The sequence below is a fragment of the Ambystoma mexicanum genome, chromosome 4q (assembly GCF_040938575.1).
Source record: "Ambystoma mexicanum isolate Mex_15411 chromosome 4q, UKY_AmexF1_1, whole genome shotgun sequence".
Lineage (NCBI taxonomy): Eukaryota > Metazoa > Chordata > Amphibia > Caudata > Ambystomatidae > Ambystoma > Ambystoma mexicanum.
In genome coordinates this window covers 1,193,680,845-1,193,707,169 of record NC_090928.1, presented here as the reverse complement: position 1 = coordinate 1,193,707,169, position 26,325 = coordinate 1,193,680,845, and positions in this window count along the sequence as shown.

Sequence of the window (26,325 nt, the reverse complement as noted above, 5' to 3'; positions counted from 1 at the left end):
TACAGTGCAAAGAAGGCCTAGGGACTGCCTTATGAAACAATATGGCCATAGCAGCCATTCTTTCTGGGGTGACAATACAGGCAGGTGGTGATATGGTGATTATCTGCACACAGGTTTATTTTTATCTGTGTTCACCCCAGCCCTATGCATGTTGCTGCCTCATATGGGACCACAAAGGCGTGATGCTCAAGTTGGTCACAGACATCCCCAACACGCAAAGTGTTCTTGCATAGAGCACATGTGGCAAGATCGTTGCAAACATTCCACACTTTAAAGTTTATTGGTGGGCTAAGAATTGGCATACTAGCTTGATGTGACTGCAAAAGTGCTGGTGGTGACATCTGGCTAACAAAGGCTGAGTGTCTGCACTTCCATATATTGCAGGTTGTGTTTCAAAGACGCTGCAAATGTGGAGGATTTGTTTTGTCTTTCACACCAATTGTCCTACTCCTCTGTGTCACTGGGTTCAAGAATCATGTATCACTCCTGCCTGTGTACTGTTTCTCCTGGCTGACAAGTATATGAAATCTTAACCTCACTCTATCCTGCCCCAAATACAGTGGGCCTCATTACAAGTTTACCGGTCTGGAAACAACGGTACCGGTAAGGTTACCGGTACCGTTGTTTCCAGACCGGCAAACTACGAGTTCTGAGAGCGGGTGGGTGCCTTTCCCCCCACCAGGTCCGACCTGGCCGGGGAAAGGCACCTGCTCGCAGACCTTGACGGATGCACCGGCACTGTTGCACACAGTGCCGGTGCATCTGTCCTCCCCATTCCCATTGAGTCCTATCGGACTCAATGGGAATGGGGAGTAACTTTTTCCAGCGCCCAGCAATGTGCAGTTATTGCCCATTGCCAGGCGCCAGAAAAGATATTTCTGGTATTTACCGGCACGGCTACCGCCGGACTCATAATGACCCCCAGTGAACTGGACCTCCTCCTCCTCCAGCTGCAGTACCCGTGCATCTACTATCATTTCTCGTTCAGCATGTGCTGCTAAATGCATCATTGATGGTCCGGTGGAGAAATTACCACTCACAATGGCGGTGGATTTGTGAAAGATTTATTGGTAAAGCAGTAGCAAAAGATAACCAGCGGCAACACGAGACTCCGGCGCAAGTGATCTGCCCTCCCTCCATGCTCCGTTCTCTTATACTCAAAGGAACACATGAGTTTCAATGGAAATTGGTGGTCCCAGCCGGGCAAGGTCACACCATGAAACAGTGTTGCCGGGAACAAACCCACATTTTACAGGCCTTTAATGCCAGCTGTATTCCGTTATGCTCGTTAGTGTTATCAGGGAGTACAGCATATCGTAATATATTTAGTCAAGGTGAATATACTCTTTCAAGATGCATACACGCTCTAAGGCAGGCACGAGCGTTTGCAATATGGTGACGTCCGTCTACTAATGCTACTGTTTTTTTGTATTTGGTTTGTAACAAACCTTTAAAAAAGCAAACAAACACAAATTGACATCCCACTAACAAAAAGAAAGAAGGCTACGAATTCTGTCGTTCCAGTCTTCATACATCAAAAGATAGAACAGCGGATTGCAGCAATGCCGTACTCTTGGAATCAGTAATTAGCTGCAAACTGAAATGGAAGGCCCTAGGATGATGGTTCTTGCGTCCTCAACACCTTTAAGTCGTGTGACCATTGCTTCCAAGAAAAAGTTTAGCGACAGAATTAGCCTTCGATCAGTTGCCTTGAACATCAGTTGCCACCAGTCTTTCGCACAATAGCTCGATCTTTCCGCTATAATGCTTTTAAACTGACGATTTCTATCTTCAGTAAAACCCACAGAATAAAACGAGATGTTGTAAAGTTTCTTTCGTTTCACTGCATAGTCGACAAAGATCAGCGTGCAAATTGTTTTTTAACCAAAGATTTGTTCTTTCACGAGTTTTAAACATGTTCATGCGGAACATCATGTAAAGTCTTCTTTTTCTTACATCAGGGAAAAGTTTCCAAGGAGAATGTATCTCATTTAACGCTCGTTTTTCACCAGGAGCATCTTGCATAAGTCTATAGGTGCGTCTGAGGTCGCAGGTCTCGCACCAATCGCGTCTCCATAGTTTATTTTTGACATGATCAGGATTATTATATAATGTTTAAAGATCTGTGTCCAATTCTATAAGCAAGTTTTTACAGCGTTGCACCCATACCTACAAGACAGAGTTTTCATTATTTTCCCCAGGATTTGCAAGAATTTTAAACTGCAGGGTAAGATGTTTAAGAGAGATTTTGCGAAACAAGGCCAGTGTATTCCAGGTCACTCTTGCATTGATAGATGTTATACTCAGTTCCTATCGTATACATGTGGATGGAGTGCCACCTGGAAATCCAAGGACTTTAGTCCAAAAGATATTTTCAATCGTATTCCACAAATCAGCTGAGCAACCCAGGGCACATTCAGCTCCATAAGTTAATGCTGGGGTAGCTTTTTGTTTGAATAATGCTATGACTGGCAGCATGGAATACAGGCTACTTTTTCTTAGAACGCGAGGACATAAAACATGCTTGCATATGCTAAAAGGGAAATACATCAGAAGCGAGACTGTGAAAGAGAGCATTCCTTCATGATAGGCAAAGAGGTTTTATGGCAAAGACATGCGCAGTACAATTTACAGTCTCGCCTCACACAAGCAGTGCTTTAAATATGGTAGTTTGCAGTGCAGGTTCAGTGACACAGTGCAGCAATATGCTAGGGGGGTACATAACATTTTCAGTTCCCAAACCTTTCCTCCACAATGGCTTCACTTTTCCGCACACCATCCTGGCCTTCTCTCTGCACACATTTACTGACCTCTAGCTTCAAGCTTTGCAACCTTTGCACATTAGCACATTTATCAGTGCTGTTGGAACAATCTTCCTGTCTTACAGGGAGCTCTGGACAACTGATCACTGTCCCATAAATGTCTGAACACTAACCCTTTCAAGCTCACTTTAGCCCCAGGTTCCTTCTTCATGAACATAATGAGTTTTCTTTTTGCACTACACCAGTCACCTAGGCGGCTTGCAGCCCTGTTTGTCTGCACTTTCCGGTAGCCTGTGTTTACGTAATACCTTGTATATTCTTTGTACTGCACTTCTCCCCTTTCCTTCCTTTCGGTAAGTAACTGTTCCTGAATGTTCCAAGGCATTGAAGGTTCAGACCCCCCTCCATTCTGGTCTCTTCTCTCCCACACTTCCCCTCCCTTTGCCTTCCCACTTGGGGTACTACTAATTGAATTTGTTTTGCGGGTGCCACTTTATAAACCTTATACCCCAACAATAAATAAATTAACACTGTACGCTCCCCCTGGCACATTTATGTGTTTCAGACATGTTGCCACTCAAGATGGTGATTTCTCCTCCCATTGTCAATAAATGTTAAATGCATTATCTCCTCCTACCGCCAAAGGATTTTAAGATATTTTCTCTGCAACAAATATTTGTTCTTGGCACAAAAAGATGACACACCCAGTCATTAAATATAATCTTCTAGGGGGAACAAGATGGCGGCCATAGAGTGAGGACGCGTCCAACTGTCTCTCCTCCTAGGCCCGAGACAATCAGCTCATCAATGAAGCACATTGGGCGATTCCGAAGGGAATAACCAACAGGTATACTCCCTGGGAGAACAGGACTAAAAGAAAAATAGCAGCAAGGGGCCAACTGAGGGTGCCGCACGAGCCGCGAGCCCAGCCTGCATCATACGCGGCGCCACAGCGGGAGTCGGCTCCCCCACCTGCCAGGGATCGTGCGCCCAGCAGGCAGCCTAAAGGGGGCCTGCCGGAGGGAGAGACAGCCGCAGCGGGAACAGCACAACTCCAAAGGTGAAAGTGACAGACCAGCTCCCCCGCCCGCCGAGGATCGAACGCCCAGACCGCATCATACGCGGCCCCCGCCGGAGAGAGACGCCACCGCAGCGGGAACCGGCACAGCGCCGGGGGAGGAGACTTCAGACCCGCTCCCATCACCCACCAAGGATCGTGCTGAGGGCCCCCCGGGGTGAAGACCGTGCCGGCGAGCGACTGCGCACCCCCAGCACTGAAGGTGGTGCGCCCGCAGCATATGCCGCACCCGCCCCGGGAAGAGGAGTGAAAGTGACGGGCGGCGTGCCACGCAAGCTGACACACTAACGGGAAGAAGGAGGTGGGTCCACCCAGGTGAAGAGGGGACCCGTGTCGAGGTTGACCCCCCCTCCCCTGGCGGCAACAGAGCCCCTCGGGGCACCAACGAGCAGCATTCCATATGGACCCGCCGAGAGTCGGTCCAGGCCTGTCAGAGACCCCCCGATCACTAGCGCCACTAAGGTAACATGGGGGCGCGGGATTCCCACAACGGCGTACTGGTGGTACCCCCCGGACGCCAGCAACCCCTGGGCACAGAAGGGCCTGAGCAGGGGCCCGCAGGGAAGAGCAGCCCCAGGAGGGGAACTCCAAAAGTGCATGGCCATCACCACCAGTAAGCCCCACGCCACATGACTACCATCGCAGAGCGCTCTGCAACGCGGTGACCACGCAAGCAGACCAGAGCAGCCCTGAGCCAGTTCATCCCTTCCCAAGCAACACATACACAGTGAGCTAAAGAGGAGGGAGGAGAGCCACAAGAAACACAAACTGCCTGGGGACTGCACTCGGGGGATGGGGGGCCGGGAGGGACGTTGTGCCGCAGCCCCTTCCTGGTGCTTGTTGGTGCGGCGGCACCCAGAATTTAATCAGCAGACGGAGGCCGGCTCCCTCCTACAACACAGGTGGCGCAGCGTAATATCCTCAGAATTGCAATCAGGGACTCTCCTTGGACACCTGGAGCAGGCCCACAAAAACCCCCACAGAGAAGCTCCATCAACTCTGGCATGGTGTATAAATGTCAAAATCACGGGCGAAGGCCACGGCACACTCCTCCCCGCAGAGAAATCAGGGCAGGAACTTAAAGCAACTCTGGCGGACGCAAGACGACCTCACACTCCCCCCGGAAGATTTCCCCCCGCTTGGCTCCAACTCAACCCGAGGAAGGATGGAGGGAACTCCAATGAACAAAGAGGACATGCAAACGTGTTTTAAAGAACTCCAATCGCAGCTTCTCAACTCTGTTCAAGAGCAATTTAAACTTCTAAGGGGCGAGATTGTTCAATCAATTCAAGAAATCAGACAGGACATAAACAAGCTGGGGGAGAGAACCGACTCAGTGGAAAGAAAACTGCAGCAACTAGAGGATGACTCCTTAAAATCAGAAGAAATACTAGATAGGGTAGCCCAGACAACCATGTACCTTGAACAGCAATGCGAGGACCTGTAAAACAGATCGAGGAGGTCCAATGTGAGAATCAAAAATCTGCCGGAAACCATAGGTGACCCAGATCTGAAGTCGACGGTAACGCAACTGTTCGCCGAGATCCTGACTGAAGAGGAGGGCCCGGGAGTTGGGATCGACCGCATCCATAGAGTGGGGCCAAAAAGAGGAGCCGAGCCGGGAACAAGGCCAAGAGATGTGCTGGTGCCATAACTTCTTACGCCCTGAAAGAACAGATACTAAGAAAAGCCAGACAGGCCCCCCCAATAAGAGTGAATGGTCAGGAAGTGCAACTATACCAGAACCTGGCTCAGGCCACCCTTTTCAAAAGACGGATGATGGGCCCGGTAGTTCGCCACCTATCTGCGGCCCAGGTGAAATACCAATGGACTTTTCCGTTTGGTCTCCTGTTTACATGGGAGGGGTCCCAGCACAGAGTCACCACATGCGAGGAAGGAGAAAGGATACTGGGCATACCGAGTGGAGGGGAAGACGTACACTCGAAACCTCAGAGGAGGCTCAGGGGGTCAAATCGGCGGGAAGGGTGGGAGACGGTCCACAAGAAAGGAAGAGACAAGAAAACCTAATCAACCACAGAGCACGTCAACGCTAATAAGGACATCAATATAGGTTAAGGGCTGCTGCAACACACACCAACAGGAAAAGAAGGAAGCAATGGAATTGCCCGATGGTCTATTCGCAGGCCGAGGAGAGGAAGATGAAGAATACCAATGGATTCTCCAGTGGGGTTTAGGACTCCCCACAAAGTGTTTATGAGGGGAATTACGAGCCGGGGGCACTGGACACTTCGTCCCAGGGCATGTAGCAACCCGGCTCTGACCTCAAGGGTTCTTTTGGGGGGGAAGGAACAAGGGGAGTTTATAAGTTGAGACAGCAAGATGATTTTTTTTTTCTTGGCAGTACACAGAGTGCAACTGGAAAACGGGGCGACCACGAAGAACCCATCCATCAATCATCCCATGAACACGATAAATAAAATCCCGGTGACAGTCCTCTCACAGAATGTAAGGGGCATGAATACTCCCATAAAGAGGGCCAAACTAGATAGGCAAGCCTGGAAGCACAAAGCGAACATCCTACTGTACCAGGAAACCCATATTAAGAAAAGTGAAAAAGCTTGTCTGAAGATAAAAGGGATGAAACATATTTTCCAATCAAACGCGGAGGGAAAAAGAGCAGGGGTCCTGGTAGCCATAAAGGACACTTTGAAGGCACAGATCCAAGGCCACAGAACCGACAAGGAAGAGAGATATGTCATCTTGAACATTACGGTGGAGGGGAGGAGGATCACCCTGGCGTCGGTCTATGCCCCTAATGTGGGCCAAGAGACATTCCTAAAAGAACTGCTGGGTACAATTGAAGAATTTGCGATGGGAGATATTATACTCGGAGGAGACTTGAACATGGCCTGGCACCCCTAGGACAGGTAGTGCATGCAAAGGCTCAAAAGCCCCCTCAGAGGCATTGAAAAGGGATTCGACTCCCTCTCCCTCCACGACACCTGGCGAACAATGAACGGGAGACGCCAGGGCTTCACGCACTATTCTCATGTACACAACTCGTTATCAAGAATAGACTATATATGGGTCTCCACAAACCTATTAGGCACAATCAGGGAGGCGGAGACCGGTCCCATTGCCCTCTCGGACCACGCCCCAATAACTTTGTCTCTAGCATTCAAAACCAGGGGAGGTGGAGTGTGGGCCTGGCGATTCCCATCGGAGCTCCTACAAGACACAATACTGACGGAGGAAATACAAGAGAAGATCGATACGTACTTTAATGAAAAGGACACAGGGGAGACCCCGCAGGACACGGTGTGGGATGCCTTCAAGGCGGTACTGAGGGGGGAATTAATTGCCTTGAAATCTAAAAGAGATAAACAGCTAGCACAGTGGGAAAGGGACCTTGAATCTCAACTGCGAGATGCACAGAAGAAGGCAGCGGCTAACCCAAGCAGAGCCAAGAGGCGGGCCATGCGGCATATCCAGGGCCAATTGGAACTCCTCCATACTCGGAAGGTGGGCCACTCACTTATGAGGACGAAACAAAGATACTACATCCTTGCCAATAAGGCGGATGCCCTACTCGCCCGACAGCTTCGGGAAACGACCAGGGAAAGATCCATACTGGCGCTGGTGGATCCATCCGGCTCCAGGAAAACAACCAACGATGAAATGGGCGAGATTATGAGGATTTTTTATCGGGACCTGTACACCACTAGCAATCCGAAAGAGGAGGATCAAGAAATATATCTCCAGACAGTGCCTCTACCGCAACTCACCGAGGAAGACCGTGAAGCACTAGATCACGACATCTCATTGGAGGAAGTGATGCAGGCCATCAGGCAACTTCCCAAGAACAAAGCACCGGGCCTGGATTGGTATATGGATACATTCTATAAGAAATTCCGACATGTATTGGCCCCAAGACTTACTAGATTGTTCAACACCTTCAAAACTCGGGGTAATATTACCCCATCAATGAACGAGGCAAAACTAGTAATCTTTCCGAAGCCCGATAAAGACCCCACCCTCCAAGGGTCATACAGACCGATTGCCCTGATAAACCTAGATGCAAAGCTTTTCACCAAAGTCTTAGCTAATAGGCTGACAGTACACTTATCATCTTTGATGGATGCGGATCAGTCGGGCTTTGTCCCCACAAGGCAAACAGCGGACAAAACCAGGAGAGTGTGCCACATAATAGAAAAGGCCGGGCGTATGGGCATGGAGGCTATATTAGTAGCTTTAGACGCTGAAAAAGCGTTCGACCGAGTTGAATGGTCGCAGCTCCTTCGCACGATGGCACACATGGGTTTTGGAGACTCTTACATGAGAATGATCAAGGAAAACTACAAAAGTCCCTCCTTAAGAATTGCTGTCAACAGCTTCTTGTCCAAAACTGTCGCCCAGACGAGAGGCACTAAGCAAGGGTGCCCACTATCCCCCCTTCTGTATGCCCTGTTTCTTGAACCCCTCCTAGTGAGGATACGACAACAGCACCGACTTAAGGGAGTGCAGATGGGCGGGCTGGAACATAAAACCATGGCCTTCCCGGACGACATGATGATGGCTCTGATCCCTACCTACACTTGTGAGTGAGTTGGAGGCATTCGGAGCCATCTCAGGCCTCAAAATAAATAAAAGTAAATCTGAAGTACTGAACCTGACGGACGACCCTGTGACAATATCAAGACTGGCCCAGGAGCAAGGAGTGAAACTGGCACGGGACAGTATAACCTATCTCGGAATCAAACTCACCTCCAGGATCCAATAACTGTACACGGCAAATTACCCAGAACTGCTTACACACCTCCAGAAACTATTGACAAGATGGACTCCACTATCCACCTCGTGGTGGGGACGCATCTCGGCGGTCAAGATTACGATTCTCCCTAAAGTTCTGTATTATTTCCAGGCACTCCCAATTAAGCTCCCCAAGTCATTCTTTCGCTCTCTAAACAAGATGACATCTGCATATGTGTGGCAGCGCAAAAGACCAAGGGTGGCAATGGCTACCTTGACAGCAGCAGTGAGGGAGGGGGGCCAGGCTTTCCCACATTTCAAAAGGTACTACGAAGTGGCACAACTGCAAGTCATCAAAGAGTGGGTGGCAGATTCCCCACAGGCCAAATTGACAAAACAGGACAGAGCTGTCGCTGGGGGCCCACTCTCAGACCTCCTGTGGTCTCATAAAAAGGTACAGACACGCTAACACCCGTCTGAGCGAGATAATGAGCGCTCCTCTCGATGCGTGGCACTCAGCAGTAAAGAGGGGGAACTTGACGACACATCCGTCCCCATTTACGCCGCTCTTCCACAACCCAGACTTTCCACCGGGGATGGACCGGAAGGCCTTTATGCCTTGGAAACAGGTGGGCTGTACAAGGGTGGGCAATATGTACAAGGACAGGTCACTTAGGTCATTTGAAGACTGTGTTCAAGAACTGGGAATAGCGAAGACGAAAAGGTACCAATATATCCAACTGAGTCACTGGCTATCCTCCCCGATCAATGAAGAATCGGGGACAAGAGACCTCACGAATTTTGAGACCTATATGATAACAGATACAGGCACGCGTAAATTGATATTCAATTTATACGTCCACCTAAACTCGCAAGGAGAAGAGGTTAGGTGGCTATACATGAGGAAGTGGGAGGAGACACTGGGGAAGGAAATTCTGCGTTCCCATTGGGATGAGGTTTGGCGAAGTGTCGCAACATTGACGAGATCCATTCACCTGAGGGAAATGTGGCAAAAAGTCCTGCTACAGTGGCATTTAACACCAAAGAGACTGAAAGAAATGTATCCCAAAACGGATGGCTTATGCTGGCGTGGATGTCGCCAGGTAGGAAACTGGAGACACATTTGGGGAACCTGCCCGAACAACACACGCTTCTGGAACGAGGTTAGGGCCCAAGCTGGGAAAATGGTTCAAGATCGGAAAACCTTGGGGACGCAGTCTGGCTGGGGGCATATGGGACCCCACGTAAAAAACGCACACCGGGCGCCACGGAAGGTGATCATGGTCCTGGTCGTAGCCGCCTGGCTGGTGATAGCCCAAGGGTGGAAGCAACAGCCACCCCCGACACAGCTCCAATGGCTCAGGAAGGTATGGCACTTTGTAACAATGGAGTGGATGACATGTAAGCTACAGGGAGCCACCGAGAACTTTCAACTGGTTTGGGGCCCAGACTTTTTCTGCAGAAGAATGATGATACACTGACTTACAATCACAGGATACAATCTCCACCTGCCTCCAGACCCTCTTGCAGTTCTTTCTTAATTGCTTCTGGTGGGGGCCCTGGGCGTTGAAAATGCTGAGATTTTTGTCCAGCCAGAGTGATGTTTTGGTTAATTGTACTACTTTGCATGTGATGCAGAATTAAACTGGTGTGCGCTTGAAGCGGTAGCCAGTGCAGCTCCTTGAGAATTGGGGTGATGTGGTCGAATTTTCCAAGTCCTGTGAAGAGGCATGCTGCAGCATGCTGGGCAGCCTTAAGAGGGGCCAGGTTGGCACCTGGGACTCCTGTGAGTAGGGTGTTGGCACTGCCCAGGTTGGAGATGACTAGAGCTTGGACTACTGTTCTGAAATACAAGACAGGATTGAAAGGCTTGACTTTGTGGAGGAGCGCAAGCTGGTACCATGCCGTGTGGGACTTCTTGGTGATGTGTGTTTTGAATGAAAGGTGACTGTTGGTGGTGAATGTGGGAGATTCAGCACTGAATAAGAGTTGAGACGTGTTCACTGGGTTTATCTCTTCCATGGTATTGTATTCACTAGATGATTGCACATGTGTTGCATGCTGATTTACAGACACTAACTGTAATGAGCTCCTGCATCTAAAGAATTCTAAGACTCTGTGTGGCTTTGTCTCATCACAAAAAAATGGCATCCCGATTTATAGCCACTAAATATAATCCATTCCTGCTTAGAGAAACTTTGAGACTTTTCCTCTGACGCCAGTATTTTCCCTCTTCACCTAAAATGAGCCACAAGGTTATAGCCAATTGATAATAATCACCTTCTGCCCCACAAAATTCAAAGATTTTTTCTTAGCAACCAACTATTTAGTCTCTTCTCAACAAAGATGGTACACTGACTTTCAGCCACGGAATATATTTTTCTCATCACTCCTACCAATTCCAAGACGTTTTCTTCCCGAGCAACAAGTATTTTGTTTTGTCACAAAAAGAAAGTGCACTCTGTTATCAGCACTAAATGCAATCTCCTGCTTACCTCCGAACATGTCTGAGATGGTTTAGTTACTCTGGCAGGAAATATCATGCGTGCTTATGTTACGTAAGGTGTTCAATGGAAATCTTTCCTTCAGCATTAGTCAATAATCACAAAAAGGTGGTCCATCCTATTCTATTGTCCTAGCTCTCCCTAAACTACATCCTATCTTCACTCTCTACCACCCCACCACTAAATCCTATTATAATGATGCACCTGTACCGCAACTGAGGCCTATTTTCATTTTCCCTCCCTCAATTGAATTCTACATGAATTTCCCACCTCTCAGTCAGCCACATCTTATTTGGATATTCTGCTTCTCCTTCAACTAAATCCCAGTAGTGTTCTACCTGTCCCTCAACTAAACCATATCCCCTCATCTGGTCTAACAACTTTCTACAAGACCCATCCCGAGATCCCACTGTGCCTGCCTAGTTACACTAGACTGGCCCGAACCAGAAAAAAGCTGGGCCCAACCACTATATAAGGTCTGGAAAAAAGACTGATTCTACCAAAACGCCCGGTGTTTAGGTGATTCAGAGTTTGGCCAAATGGGTTCACCCAGGCTTAGTATGTATTCTTTTAATAATACAGGCAACATCCTTCAGAATAAAAGATATGTATTATCGAGAAATTGCATCAGACAAAAAGTTAGGCGCGCGTTCACACATTGCACTTCATTTAGAAGAATTATTTTGGGGTTCAACATGAACAAGAGTTTCCTCTAAAGGAAGCATGCTTGGAACGGATGAAGCCAGGAGCAAACACGCCAGCTAGACGAATCAGGGAAGACAAACAGTGATATTTAAAATACAAATCACTGCTAAACTAAAAAAGGCAACTGTACAAACTAAAACCTTAACAAGATGGTACACAAAGCCCCTTAAGGACTATAAAGAGTAACAGCAATTATGATAAGTATGATTGAAAAAGCGAACACAATAACCGATTAGAAACCTACAAATCACGGTGCAGGCAAACATCTTGTAGGCAATCTTAATGGCAATGAAATTACCGCCAAGTCAAATTATACAAATTACAGGTCGTAAACAATTACAAAACCTGATTTATTATCAAAGGAAAGCGAACAGGGAAATTCTCCAGCATACTGAGCACGTGCTCATGACAGAGAAAGGGAATTCATTTTCAGAGGATGGTGTGTGGGCTTCATCAGTACTGTTTGCTTGTGCACCATCTGCTGATGAATACATAGGGCCTCTTTACACGGTAGGCGGTAAGGGTTTACCGGTACCGGTAAATCCTTACCGCCTTACTACGAGGTCCCTTTGCGGGTTGGGGAATTTAACGCCTGCTTTTTGCAGGTGTTAAAAACCAACCCGCAAAGGGACCCAGGGAGCTAATTACGGTACCGCAATTTGCGGTACCGTAATTAGCACCTTCCCCATTCCCATTATGCCCTATGGGGCAAAAATGGGAATGGGGAAGGGCAATGGTGGAAGGGGGAATTACCGCCCCGCCAACCTTGGAATGGGGCGGTAATTCCCCTTTCCACCAAGGCGGTGCCGGTATTTTACCGGCATGAACCATGGCGCTAATAGCGCCATGGTTCTCCGCCTACCGTGTAATGAGGCCCATAGTGCGTGAGACTCAGCCGCCACATGTGATAAACGTCCATGGTTGCAACGACCCTCACGCCTGTCTGTTCCTGGCCTGGAGAGGTTAGAGGCCTTACAACAAAATGCCCGTGAAAGATCCTGTCCATATATTCCCGCAGCCTCGATTGATCCCTGACTCCAGTGCTGGCGCCGGAATTGTACGAACGGACCGAAAAAAAAGTCTGAACACACAAAAAGTCTGAAAAATGCTACCACCAAAGGTTCGTACACCAAAAGTTCGAACCTTTGGTGGTAGCATGCATTGAAGGTAAGTTAAAAAGAAAAGACTGCGGGGGCTGCAGGGTTGTCCCCCGCAATACTATAAAGTATGGTGAGCGGGGCTGGAGGGGACACCCCCGCTGCACACCCGACATTAAAACAAAAATAAAAAAACGGGGACTGCAGGGATGCCCCCCGCAACACCCCGCAACACCCCGCTCACCGCTCACTATACTTTGTGGTATAGTGAGCGGGTTGTTGCGGGAGAGACCACCGCAGCACACCCGAAAAAATAAATGGTGGCTGCGCGGCTGTCCCCCGCAATGTCCCGCTCACTATACTTTATAGTATAGTGGGCAGGGGTTGCGGGGGAAACCCCTGCAGACTTCCATTTTAAAAAAAAAAATAAGAAAAGTATCTGGTGGCGAAAAGGGAAAGTGAAAGGGAACTGGCGCTGCAGATCGACAGCCTGAAGAAAAGGTAAGTAGGATTTGTTTATGTTGGGGGTGTGGGTGGGGGTGTGTTGAGGGTGTGGGTGGGGGGTGTGTTGTGGGTGTGGGTGGGGGTGGGGGTAATGTAGTGATGTGCAATGTGTGTTCACATGGTAAATGTATGCACCTTTGGTGGTGCGTACATTTCCCATGCAAACTTTTCCGTCACTGACTTTTCCGTGACGGAAGGATCACGCAGATCCCTGGCCCCTAGTGAGATCTTTGGAAAACCACATCTATTAGTCCTTAATTATTCATATTACTCTCAGAGTTAAGACCCTATGTGGTGTGAAAACAGTTACTGCATTGTCCACTCCCAGAATATTGTTAGCAGATGTTCCATTAGCGAAGATTGGGCATGCCATATAGAAGTAATGCATTGCTGAGGTGCACAGCAGCTTCAAATGTACTTTTGTTTACTTCTCTGTAAAGAGTCATATCTGTGCAGAGGTATAAGGGCATGGTAGCAGAGCTCTGGGATGAAATGTTAAAATGGTGGGTGGGTTAGATTACTGCTGAGGGCGCAGGGATGGGTAGCTGGGCAGCTCAGGGATAAACCATTTAGTGGGCAGGTGGGCTACATCAGGGTTGAATTCTCAGAGCAGGGTAGCAGAGCTCTGGGATGAACTGTTAAAATGGTGGGTGGGTTAGATTACTGCTGAGGCCCCATGGCAGGGTAGCTGGGCAGCTCAGGGATGAACTATTTAGTTTAGATCCGCGCTGAAGTCTCAGGGCAGGGCAGCAGAGCTCACAGATTAACTATTTAGTGGGTGGGTGGCTTCCATCAATGCTGAGTTCTCAGAACTGGGTAGCTGAGCAGCTCAAGAATGAACTATTTAGTGGGTGGGCTAGATCCGGATTGAGTTCTCAGAGCAGGGTAGCTGAGCTCAGGGATTAACTATTTAGTGGATGGGTAAAATCAGTGTTGAGTTCTCAGAGCAGGGTAGCTGAGCTCAGGGATGAACAATTTAGTGGGTGGGTGGGTTAGATCAGTGCTGAAGTCCCAGGGCAGAGTAGCTGAGCAGCTCAGGGATGAACTATTTAGTGGGTGGATGGGTTAGATCAGTGTTGAGTTCTCAGAGCTGGGTAGATGAGTTCAGGGATTAACTATTTAATGGGTGCCTGGGTTTTATCAGTGCTGAAGTGTTAGGGCAGGGTAGCTAAGCCGCTCAGGGATGAACTATTTAGTGGGCAGGTGGGCTAGATCAGGGTTGAGTTCTCAGAGCAGGGTAGCAGAGGTCTGGGATGAAGTGTTAAGAGGGTGGGTGGGTTATATTACTGCTGAGGCCACAGGACTGGGTAGCTGGGCAGCTCAGGGATTAACTATTTAATGGGTGCCTGGGTTTTATCAGTGCTGAAGTGTTAGGGCAGGGTAGCTGAGCCGCTCAGGGATGAACTATTTAGTGGGCAGGTGGGCTAGATCAGGGTTGAGTTCTCAGAGCAGGGTAGCAGAGGTCTGGGATGAAGTGTTAAGAGGGTGGGTGGCTTGGATTACTGCTGAGGCCACAGAACTGGGTAGCTGGGCAGCTCAGGGATTAACTATTTAGTTTAGATCCGTGCTAAAGTCTCAGGGCAGGGCAGCTGAGCTCAGGGATGAACTCTGAAGAGAGTGGGCGGGTTAGATCAGTGTTGAGTTTTCAGAGCAGGGTAGCTGAGCTCAGGGATGAACTATTGGGTGGGTGGGTTAGATCAATGTTGAGTTCTCAGAGCAGGGTAGCTGAGCTCAGGCATGAAGTCTTTAGTGGGCGGGTAAAATCAGTGTGGAGTTCTCAGAGCAGGGTTGCTGAGCTCAGGGATGAACTATTTAGTGGATGGGTGAGTGGGCTAGGTCAGTGTTTAGTTCTCAGATCAGGGTAGCTGAGCACAGGGATGAACTATTTAGTGGTTGGGTTTGTTACATCAGTGTTTACTTCTCAGATCAGGGTAGCTGAGCTCAGGGATGAACTATTTAGTGGTTGGGTTGGTTACATCAGTGTTGAGTTCTCAGAGCAGGGTAGCTGAGCTCAGGGATTAACTATTTAGTGGGTGGGAGGGTTAGATCAGTCCTGAAGTCTGAGGGCAGGGTAGCTTTGCAGCTCAGGGCTGAACTATTTAGTGGGTGGGTTTGGTCAATGTTGAGTTCTCAGAGCAGGGTAGCTGAGCTCAGGAATGAACTATTTGGTGGGTGGGTGGTCTAGATCATTGCTGAAGTCTGAGGGCAAGGTAGCTGAGCAGCTCAGGGGTTAACCGGCCGGGGGGGGGGGTTAGATTGTTGCTTGGGCCGCAGGGTAGCGAGCAGCTCAGGGATGAACTATTTAGTGGGCGGGTGGGCTAGATCAGTCTTGAGTTCTCAGAGCATGTAGCTGAGCAGATCGGGGATTAACTATTTAGTGGGCAGGTGGGCTAGATCAGGGTTGAGTTCTCAAAGCAGGGTAGCAGAGGTCTGGGATGAAGTGTTAAGAGGGTGGGTGGCTTGGATTACTGCTGAGGCCACAGAACTGGGTAGCTGAGCAGCTCAGGGATTAACTATTTAGTTTAGATCCGTGCTAAAGTCTCAGGGCAGGGCAGCTGAGCTCAGGGATGAACTCTGAAGAGAGTGGGCGGGTTAGATCAGTGTTGAGTTCTCAGAGCAGGGTAGCTGAGCTCAGGGATGAACTATTGGGTGGGTGGGTTAGATCAATGTTGAGTTCTCAGAGCAGGGTAGCTGAGCTCAGGCATGAAGTCTTTAGTGGGTGGGTAAAATCAGTGTGGAGTTCTCAGAGTAGGGTTGCTGAGCTCAGGGATGAACTATTTAGTGGATGGGTGAGTGGGCTAGGTCAGTGTTTAGTTCTCAGATCAGGGTAGCTTAGCTCAGGGATGAACTATTTAGTGGTTGGGTTTGTTACATCAGTGTTGAGTTCTCAGAGCAGGGTAGCTGAGCTCAGGGATGAACTATTGGGTGGGTGGGTAAGATCAATGTTGAGTTGTCAGAGCAGGGTTGCTGAGCTCAGGGATGAACTATTTAGTGGATGGGTGAGTGGGCTAGGTCAGTGTTTAGTTCTCAGATCAGGGTAGCTGAGCTCAGAGATGAACTATTTAGTGGTTGGGCTTGTTACATCAGTGTTGAGTTCTCAGAGCAGGGTAGCTGAGCTCAGGGATTAACTATTTAGTGGGTGGGAGGGTTAGATCAGTCCTGAAGTCTGAGGGCAGGGTAGCTTTGCAGCTCAGGGATGAACTATTTAGTGGGTGGGTTAGGTCAATGTGGAGTTCTCAGAGCAGGGTAGCTGAGCTCAGGAATGAACTATTTGGTGGGTGGGTGGTCTAGATCATTGCTGAAGTCTGAGGGCAAGGTAGCTGAGCAGCTCAGGCGTTAACCGGCCCGGGGGGTGGGGGGGTTAGATTGTTGCTTGGGCCGCAGGCTAGCGAGCAGCTCAGGGATGAACTATTTAGTGGGCGGGTGGGCTAGATCAGTCTTGAGTTCTCAGAGCATGGTAGCTGAGCAGATCAGGGATTAACTATTTAGTGGGTGAGTGGGTTAGATCAGTGTTAAACTTTCAGAGCAGAGTAGCTGAGCAGAGAGATGATCTATTTAGTGGATGGGTGAGTGGGTTAGATCAGTGTTGAATACTCAGATCTTGGTAGTTGAGCTCAGGGGTGCACTATTTAGTTTAGATCAGTGTTTAGTTCTCAGTGCAGGTTAGCCGAGCTCAGGGATCGAATATTTAGCGGGTGGGTGGGTTAGATCAGTGCTGAAGTCTCAGGGCAGGGTAGTTGAGCAGCTCAGGAATTAACTATTTAGTGGGTGGGTGGGTTAGATCATTGCTGAGTTCTCAGAGCTGGCTAGGTGAGCTCAGGGATGAGCTATTTAGAGGGTGGATTGTTAGATTGGTACTGAAATCACAGGGTAGCAGAACTGAGCAGCTCTGGGATGAACGTTTTAGAGGTCGGTGTGGAAGTATCAGGGAAGGGTAGCTGAGCTCAGATATGAACCGCTAGCAGGGTAGGTGGGTTGGATCCGTGCTAAGGGCTCAAGGTATGATAGCAGAGCATCTCAGGGATGAACTCTTTAGACAGTGGGTGGGTTTCATCTGTGCTGAAATCGCAGGGCAGCATAGCTGAGCAGCTCAGGGATGAACTTATTAGCGGGTGGGTGAGTTAGAACTGTGCTAAAGTCTCAGGGCAGGGTAGCTGGCCATCTCAGGTATGAACTCTTTAGAGGGTGTGTGGGTCAGTTAACTTCTCACTGACATGTGCAGTAGGACCACCCTGCTGGACAAAAAGTTTGTGCAGGTTAATATGTAAAAATAAAAAGACTTCCTTCCCCTGATTCTATGCCCCCAGTTAAACCTCGCCCCTCCTAATTAAATAAAAATATGTACAATTCAAAGTTCTCATTTTCTGTGCTTTAGAAGTGATGGTTTTGAAAAGGATACACAACCCTTAGACTATTTTGGCCTTTACCAAGAAAGTGGTGTCAGTGTTATCCTCGTCATGCAGGTCATCTGATTATGGGAGCCTGATGTTAACCACTATGAATCTGTTGGGTTTTAAGGAGTTATGTACTAGTTATATGTTCCAAACCCTGGGCATTCACATTAACACATTGGGGCTCCTTTCCAAGTCCCAGGGAATTCAATAGAGGGGACCCCTACATGTAGACTTACATGTAGGCTGGTCCCGGCAACGGATTTTGGTTGTTTGCATGGAAAAATGAAAAAGAGAAGGGCAAGAATATATGTCACATTTTGCCCTCTTCTTTTGCACTCCACTTTGCAAATTGAGTAAACGCTGCCTGTCATGTACGCATGTCAGGCAGCGTTTACAAAGAATCTTATGGAGTTTGCCTTCTATTTGCCAGTGCAAAAGGCTGGCAGACTCCATAGGGATCTCCAGAATTTGTGCCGGCACTAAAATGCATGCCAGCGCAAATGCTTGAGGATTTGTGTGGCGGAGAGGAACGGAGGCAGCGGAAACACCAGTTGCGTTCCACCCATCCTCTCTGCCATACAAATTGACGAAAATGAGCGGCGGCATGAATGGTAGTCACAAAAGTCTTTCCGCAGGGCTTTCTCGCCTTCCGGCAAGCTCAGAATGAACTCCATTGGGTGGATCTGTTTTCTTGCAAAGATCTGCGATTTCTTACCAACAACACAAAGGCAAATGTGATTATCTTATCCTTCTGTGAACAGACGGGATACATCTATATTTCAATGCTCCCAGCAAAACCCCAGGATTTACGCTAGCGGCCATCTCATTCCAGATGTGGTGGTTCTGGGACTGCCCTTCATATGTGACAGTCTTTTTCTTGCTGAAAACATTTCCTCCAAAACAAAGGAGAGTGGTGTAGAGCCATTTTATGTGGTAACGTTGGTTCAAGAAGCCACCGATGTAGTATTTTAAAAGCTGTTTTCCTCTAATGGGTGTTCATGGAGCAAGGGGTTGTTGTCTGTCACTCTCGCTAATTCAAGGATCCCCCATTGCCACGTCTATTCCATCTAATACTTACCAATGTTCTTCCCTGGATTTCTCTCTTGTACTCACAGCAGTTTGTCCATCAAAGCTCATAGAGTCAAACATGTGCACTGACGCGTCGTCCACAAGCAGGTTTTTAAACAGAGCCTTAGCTCCTAATACCTCCGGTCCCTCCAATTTCCCTACACAAGGCGGATGGATCGGCATAAAGTGCAGGGGATTCAAGAGGAAGCCCTGTGCTGTAGCCATGCCCACCTTTACTGAACGTAACAGTGTCATTTATCAATGCCCTACCACATACGTTTAACTTGCCATTGCTAAATTCATAAATAAGGCTCCAGGGTCCAAAGCATCGAAGGTGTTATCCAAGTCTAATGACGCCGCTAATGCAGGTGCTTTAGTGTGCTTTACGTGCCATCAGATAGATCATTTATCATATATTGCCTGCTGATTAGTGTCCTATAGCAAAGTCAACCTGACCATGGTCAGTTATTAACGGGGAATAATTTTATATCAATATACAGGAGGGCAATCAGTCATTATGATGATCACTCTCCCTGATTCTTCAGAAAACCATTAGCATCAGACATTGAGACAGAAATTATCTGTCCATCCGCTAACGAAATCTTCCCAGTTTAAAATTTTTGATTTTAGGAACTCTAGTGAATGGATTCTGTATGGAAGTACAATTTACTAAAAAGTAGGGTTACTGTTATCTACCGAAGTGGAGCTACAGCCCAATGGGTGCATAAGGTATTTACTGGCCTTCATACGTAAATACGCATGTATACTTTCTGCTGTTAGGCAACTTTGGTACCTTTCAGGAATGAAGTTACATGCAGCATAGAAATTTGCAAATGGCATGCTGGAAAACAGGACCGTGCATTATCTTTGTAAATCTCTACTGGTTTTCATCAGAGGTGGGAGCACAGCATTAAATAGTTTTGTTGGCCCATTTTTTCACAGACCCCACAAGTTTGCTTTCCAATAACATTCCATGAAGGTCTGTTATTTTTGTTACTGGGATTCATCTAGAATGAGCTAGTAATTGAGGGACTCTTAGCATTGTTACTCTTGATCATGACCCACGTCTGTTTCAGACGGGTCATTCCGAGGATGGCGGTAGGGGATTAACGGCACCAGTAAGGATGCCGGTGCTGTTAGCCCCCTACCGCCGCATTCTGAGGTCCCTTAGCGGGTCCCACTAGGGCCAGCTGGTTTTACCAGCCTCAGAAAGTCCAGTTTGTTCCGCAATCTCAAAACATTCTCTGTTCAACTTAGGTGCTTCTTGAATGCCTCCTTATAGAATTATTGAATGCACCTGTTTATTTCATGGTTGTTCATATGAATAACATTATTTCCGTCTTTAATTGAATGTATCTGTCCCTTTGTTGCCTGTTTTTTAGTTTGTGGGCCAGCAGCTTGCCTGATTTCTCACCTCTCTCCTAATGTCACTGATGCATCATGAAAGGAACATATCCTGCTTTGCTTTAATATAATTAATATTTTACTTTTTCTAGTTCCCTTCTCAATTCAGCATATCTTCTATTTTAACCCTGGGCTTATGATATGATATGATAGTTTATTTATATAGGCCTATAAACAATGGGCCTCATTACGAGGTGAGCGGTAAGGGATTACTGTCACCGGTAAGGGCACCAGTGCCCGTAATCCCTTTGCGGGTCCTTCCTTAACGCCTGGTTTTTGCAGGCGTTATGGATGGGACCCACAAAGGGACACCGGGGTCAATAACGGTACAGCAATTTGCAGTACCGTTATTGCCGCCTTCCCATTGAGCCCTATGGGGGCTCAAATGGGAATGGGGAATGGCTCTGGTGAATGGGGAATTACCGGTCACACCGACCTCGGAATGGACCGGTAATTGCTCCATCCACCAGACCGGAGTCGGAACGATTTTGGGGGCAGCCAAATGCTGGTACTAATGCTCCCTCAATGGGGATGGGGAAGGCGGCAATAACAGTACCGTAAATTGCGGTATCGTTATTGACCCCGGTATCCCTTTGCGTGTCCTGTCGGTAACGCCTGGTAAAACCAGGCGTTAAGGAAGGACCCGCAAAGGGAACTCGTAGTAGGGCGGTAAGGGATTACCGGCACTGGTGCCCTTACCAGTGCCTGTAATCCCTTACCGCCCACCTCGTAATGAGGCCCATAATGTTGCAAGCCAGGATACAAGATGAAGATGGGGACAACATGATTCAGGGCCTCCATGAGTACAAGATGCAAAGGAAGTCCAGCATGAGAGTGGAGAAAAGGTGACGTCAAATCCAGCATTGGCCCCAAGACGGTGATGGTGAAACCAGAATGTATCAGGACAGACTCCTGCAGAAGGGGGGGCAGCAGGGTAGAAGAATCAAGCAAAATGGGCAACACCTGTGTGCAAGAAGGGTGGAGGGCACAAGGGAACATTACTGGAGAACCGCAGGGGATGAGGATGGCCTGTGGGACAGAAGGAGTTAACACAGGTTGATGCTTCCCTACCTGCTGTCTGAGCAGGGGGTCGGGCCCTGGGGCCTCCTCGTCTGAACAGGTCCAAACAGGAATTGCCCTTTTCTTCGTCAGCCCTTGATCTAAGAGTTAAGAGCAGGAAGGAAGAGGCAGGGCTAAGAAGGTGGGTGGTGCTTAGGCCAGGTGACCTAGATCCATGTGCACCTGCCCACCATCTGCAAAGGAAAAGAGGCTGCAGGGCTCCTTAAGTAGTGAAAAAGAGCGGCAACCAGGAAGGTACCAGGTGGGCGGGGCTTGCTAAGTGGGGAAAAAGAGCGGCAACCTGAAAGGCGCCAGTTGGGCGAGGCTTATGCCAGGTGACTTAGATCCACTTGCACCTGCTCCCCATCTGCAAACGAAAAGAGGCTGGAGGACTCCTTAAGTAGTGAAAAAGAGCGGCAACATGGAAGACGCTAGGTGGGCGGTGCTTATGCCAGGTGACTTAGATCCACTTGCACCTGCTCCCCATCTGCAAAGGAAAAGAGGCTTGAGGGCTCCTTAAGTAGTGAAAAAGAGCATCAACCAGTAAGGTGCCAGGTGGGCGGGGCTTAGGCAAGGTGACTTAGATCCACTTGCACCTGCTCCCCATCTGCAAAGGAAAAGAGGCTGGAGGGCTCCTTAAGTAGTGAAAAAGGGAGGCTACCAGGAAGGCACCAAGTGTGGAGGGCTTGCTAAGTAGGGAAAAAGAGCGGCAATCTGGAAAGCACCAGGTGGGTGAGGGTTAGGCCAGGTGACCTAGATCCACTTGCACCTGCTCCCCATCTGCAAAGGAAAAGAGGATGGAGAGCTCCTTAAGTAGTGAAAAAGAGCTACAACCAGGAAGGCACAAGGCGGGCGGGGCTTGCTAAGTGGGGAAAAAGAGTGGCAACCTGGAAGGCGCCAGGTGGGCAGGGTTTAGGCCAGGTGACTTAGATCCACTTGCACCTGCTCCCCATCTGCAAAGGAAAATAGACTGGAGGGCTCCTTAAGTAGTGAAAAAACGTGGCAACCAGGAAGGCACCAGGTGGGCGCAGCTTGCTATTCAGATGTGTCAAGCATTTGCACAAGTATGCTTGCTGTTTCTTGGGCATTGCATCAATGTGCAAGCCCCTTCAGTGACTCTCATGTGGTAGCGCAGCCTGCTTCTGAGCTGGTATTTGTATCCTGGGAATGTTCCATTCTGGCCTTCATTCCCTATCTTACAGAAGTTGCGGGTTGGCTTCTGCGTATTGTGAAGACTAGTAGGATGTATGTTATGACTGGCGGCTCAAGATGCCGCCTATTTCAGATGTTACTGCCGCTTTGATTCCCTTTTGGTACATGTTTAAGAGATCTATCCTTGAGCGGCTGTTGAGCTGCTGAGTAACAAGTCTAGCATCTATCTGTTGGATTCAGGGATCGTCATGTTCACCAATGGTCACCAATTTCTTCCGGTTTCAGTCGTTGCTGTCTATGGCCAACTTATGATTAGGTTGCGTTAATCTAGTGAAATGAGTGCCACTTCCAAGCCCCTCAGTGTAAGTAAGGTAAGGGGTATCCCCTACAGTACGGTTCAAGCATAGCATGCACCCATCGGCCATAAGGATCCGCTGTGCAAACCATAGGGGCTACCCTGCCTTTTTTGCAAATGATCATGCTCGCCCCTCTTGTACGTCTGTCACGGGCGCAATAGTATTCCACTCCAACCCCTTATCGGAGCAGTTTGCCTGCTTCACTGCGAACCAGATTGGTCTATTGGAGCAGAGCCAAGTCAACTCTCCTTTCCTTCCGAAACCTCAATACCTACCAAACTCGAATACCGTTACCGAAATCTTGGTCCTGTAAATTTAACGCGGGATTACAGGTGGTGGCAGGGGGTTGTTAGTAAGTCCCGATTTTTTTAAGTCCATATGACTCCATGGGGATTTCCGATTTGTTGTTTTGTTGCTGTAAAGTGGAGGCTTTTTGCTGGAGGTAAATCCTCCACTTTACCACCACCCAGCTTGTAGTGTGGTGGTGCAGTAATGCGGTGGCAAAGGCAGTGGTAACTAAATTACCGCTACATAACCAACATTTCTACCGGCATCGCTATGCTTGTAGTGAGGCCTAATATTTATTTTAATTTTATTTTTTACATTTGTATAGCGCACAGACAGCCCAGGAGCATTGTGGCGCCGTTACTTGCATCAGGCTTAGTTACATTTTGCATAAGTTACAGCATTGGGTGCATCGATGTAATACATGTTATGCATAGAAACGTACACAGTTCAAATATTCATATCGGGATGAACGTAATGAATGGGGTACAAAATCAGGCAAATAGGGTGGTTTTCAAGGTTTTACGGAAGGCAGTGAGTGAAGGTTCAGCTCGCAGGGCAGTGGGGGGCATTCCAGTGCAGGGCAGCTAGGTAGGGGAAGCTGGCACCACCTGCTCTTGCTCTTTTTACCATGGGTACGGCGAGTAGGTTGGCATAGGGGTCCTAATTGGTCTTGAGGACAGGGCAGGGTGGATCCTTTGCGATGGGTATGCTGGTGCTGCGAAGTGAATGCATTTGTGAATGGATATGGTATTTGCATCCATTAAGTTCTCAGTTTGATACAAGAAGGCCCCCAGTGTACTGGTGATAGGCAGTGGGGGAAAGAGGGGGAACAGGGGAAGTGCTCACGGGAGGCATCTTTTTCTGGTAACCAATACTATTATTTATTTAATGATCCCCTTGAAACAAAACTCACTTCGATCTAGTATTGGAACCAGATTATTAACTTTTTCTTCTAAAGCTAGACATGCGGGGGTCGACAAGCCATGTGGGATTCACATACCGACTGATTGACAGCACCCTAAGAGTTAAAGCCCCACCAGTGGAAGCATCCGCAGTGGACTGCCTCCTGGGTGACCTTTCTTGTCGAACTGCCATCGGGATCTGAGTGCTTCCATACTCTCCCAGCATAGCACAGCAAGCCCATTTGCCATTAAAGGAGAATTTCACGCGTGATCTTCCAGTCAGGGTGAATCCATGTTGTGTCCAAGAATAAATATGTTGCCGCAGAGACTGGCTAGCCAATCAGTGGCAGCCACGGTAAATTAAGCACTGACCTCTGAACCAAAACCATATCTTTAGAGCTGTTTGCGAAGTCCCTTGTATTGATAGTTTATTTTGTATATAGGAGCAGTGGAGAGGACGTTTTCCTAGAGGAGCTGGTAGACCCCATCCGTCATCAGTTAAGACCCACCCCCTTTCCATCTTTAAGCATTCCCTCTCAGATATGTTTGGGTGGCAGCAGACTCATCCAAGTCTTACCTAAGAGGAAAAGCACCTTGTAAGACAAGTATCTTACATGATTCTCCAAACTGGTATGGGCTATCACACAGAATTGTATTCCCTTCCCTATGAGCAGGATCCCCAGCCCCTTACATTACATTATTACATTACATTTATAGTGCGCACTATTGACCCTCAGGCATAAAGGCGCAGATCCAACAGACAAGTAGTATACAACAATAGGACACAAAACACATCATCCTCTTAGGAGCAGAAAGGTAAGAGGTAAAAAGGGGGACAGCTGGATGTATACAGCTGGGTCAACCCTAGAGATCAAATTGCAGGTACTAGGTAATGGTAGAACGAGAAGTCATAACGAGTAGTTCTCTTAGTTTATATTAGGCAATATATAGCCCCTGCCCTTCAACAAAAGGGACTCTAACAGGCTTGGAGATCCGGGGTCAGTAGTAACAGCTAGAGGTCTCTCAGTACCTGAGCACAATTTACCTGTAACCCAAAACAGATGGGGGGTTTTGTCCAGTCATCCGCTTCAAAGTTCTGGATTTCTGTGTTGTACATTACCACTTCAAAATGCAGAGCATAGATTTGTTAAAGGTCTCTCTTTTACCCGGTGATTGGTTGGTAACATAGATCTAAATTATGCCTACTTAATAGGCCTTATTCACCTTCCTCCAATTAGATTGGAAACGTCAGAGGTGGCAAATTGTCCTCTCTCCCATGCACACTCTCCTCAGCCCCTCAGTCTTGTGCATTGATCCTAAAACCTGTGACAGCCATTCTCAGCGCCAAGGGAGTGATAACCATTTTACACCTGGAGGACAAGCTTCTTGTAGCACAAGACAAAGCAGCAATTCTTCTGCACATGTGTCTCTTCTCTAGGGTCTGGGGTTTGTGATGAACATACAACAGTCCTTCAGCCTACTCGATGCATCCAGCTTCTGGGTGTAAATGTATGTCCTGAGCAGTGAATTATTCTCCTCCTAGGAGCAAGCATGACATTTCCTACATGATTTGGCAAGAGTAGTGATAATACTATCCACATCTATTCAAGGCATTTTCGCAGCATCTTTACATTATCACATACTTCTGTCCTCTGCCCACGTGGAACAATTACATGGAACATAAAAACAAGTGTTTTCACCTGGAAAATCAACTTCACATCAACTGTTTACAACTTTTGTTGAGCTTGTTTGATCTAAAGAGCCAACTGAAAGATCAAATCAATTGTTGTGTCCTTGTCCGAGTTGACAATGGGTCCCTTCTTTGTTATATCAACCGCATCGGGGGAACGAGATCCAAGTCTTAGTAGACCTATCAAGGTATTTCCTGCACTTTTCCTTTGAGAGTAATATAACTCTGCAAACAGAATATCTACGAGGCTTGTCCAACGCCATCATGGATGGGAACTCCATGTACCTCTAGGACAGGAGTACATGCGCAACTGGTTTTAGATTGCACTCTTCCAGCCCCTTTGGGAGGTACATGAGGGGGATTGTATTGCATCTCAACTCAACTGTCAGGTTGCAAACTTCTTGAGTTGGCAAACCGACCCGAAAACCCCAGAAACAAATGCATTCCTCCAGAACTGGTGCCAGGTGGCAGGGCAGGCTCCAAGATAGCAGGAGATTTAAATTATGTTTACAGGAAGAGAGTGAGGCCCATTTTCCTGACTGGCATTTGGCCATCTGAAGTATGGTACCTAGGGGATTATGGTCTTTCCATCGAAGATAAGTACCATCAAAACATTTCCATCGAAAAAATATGCATCGAATGCATGTTTTTT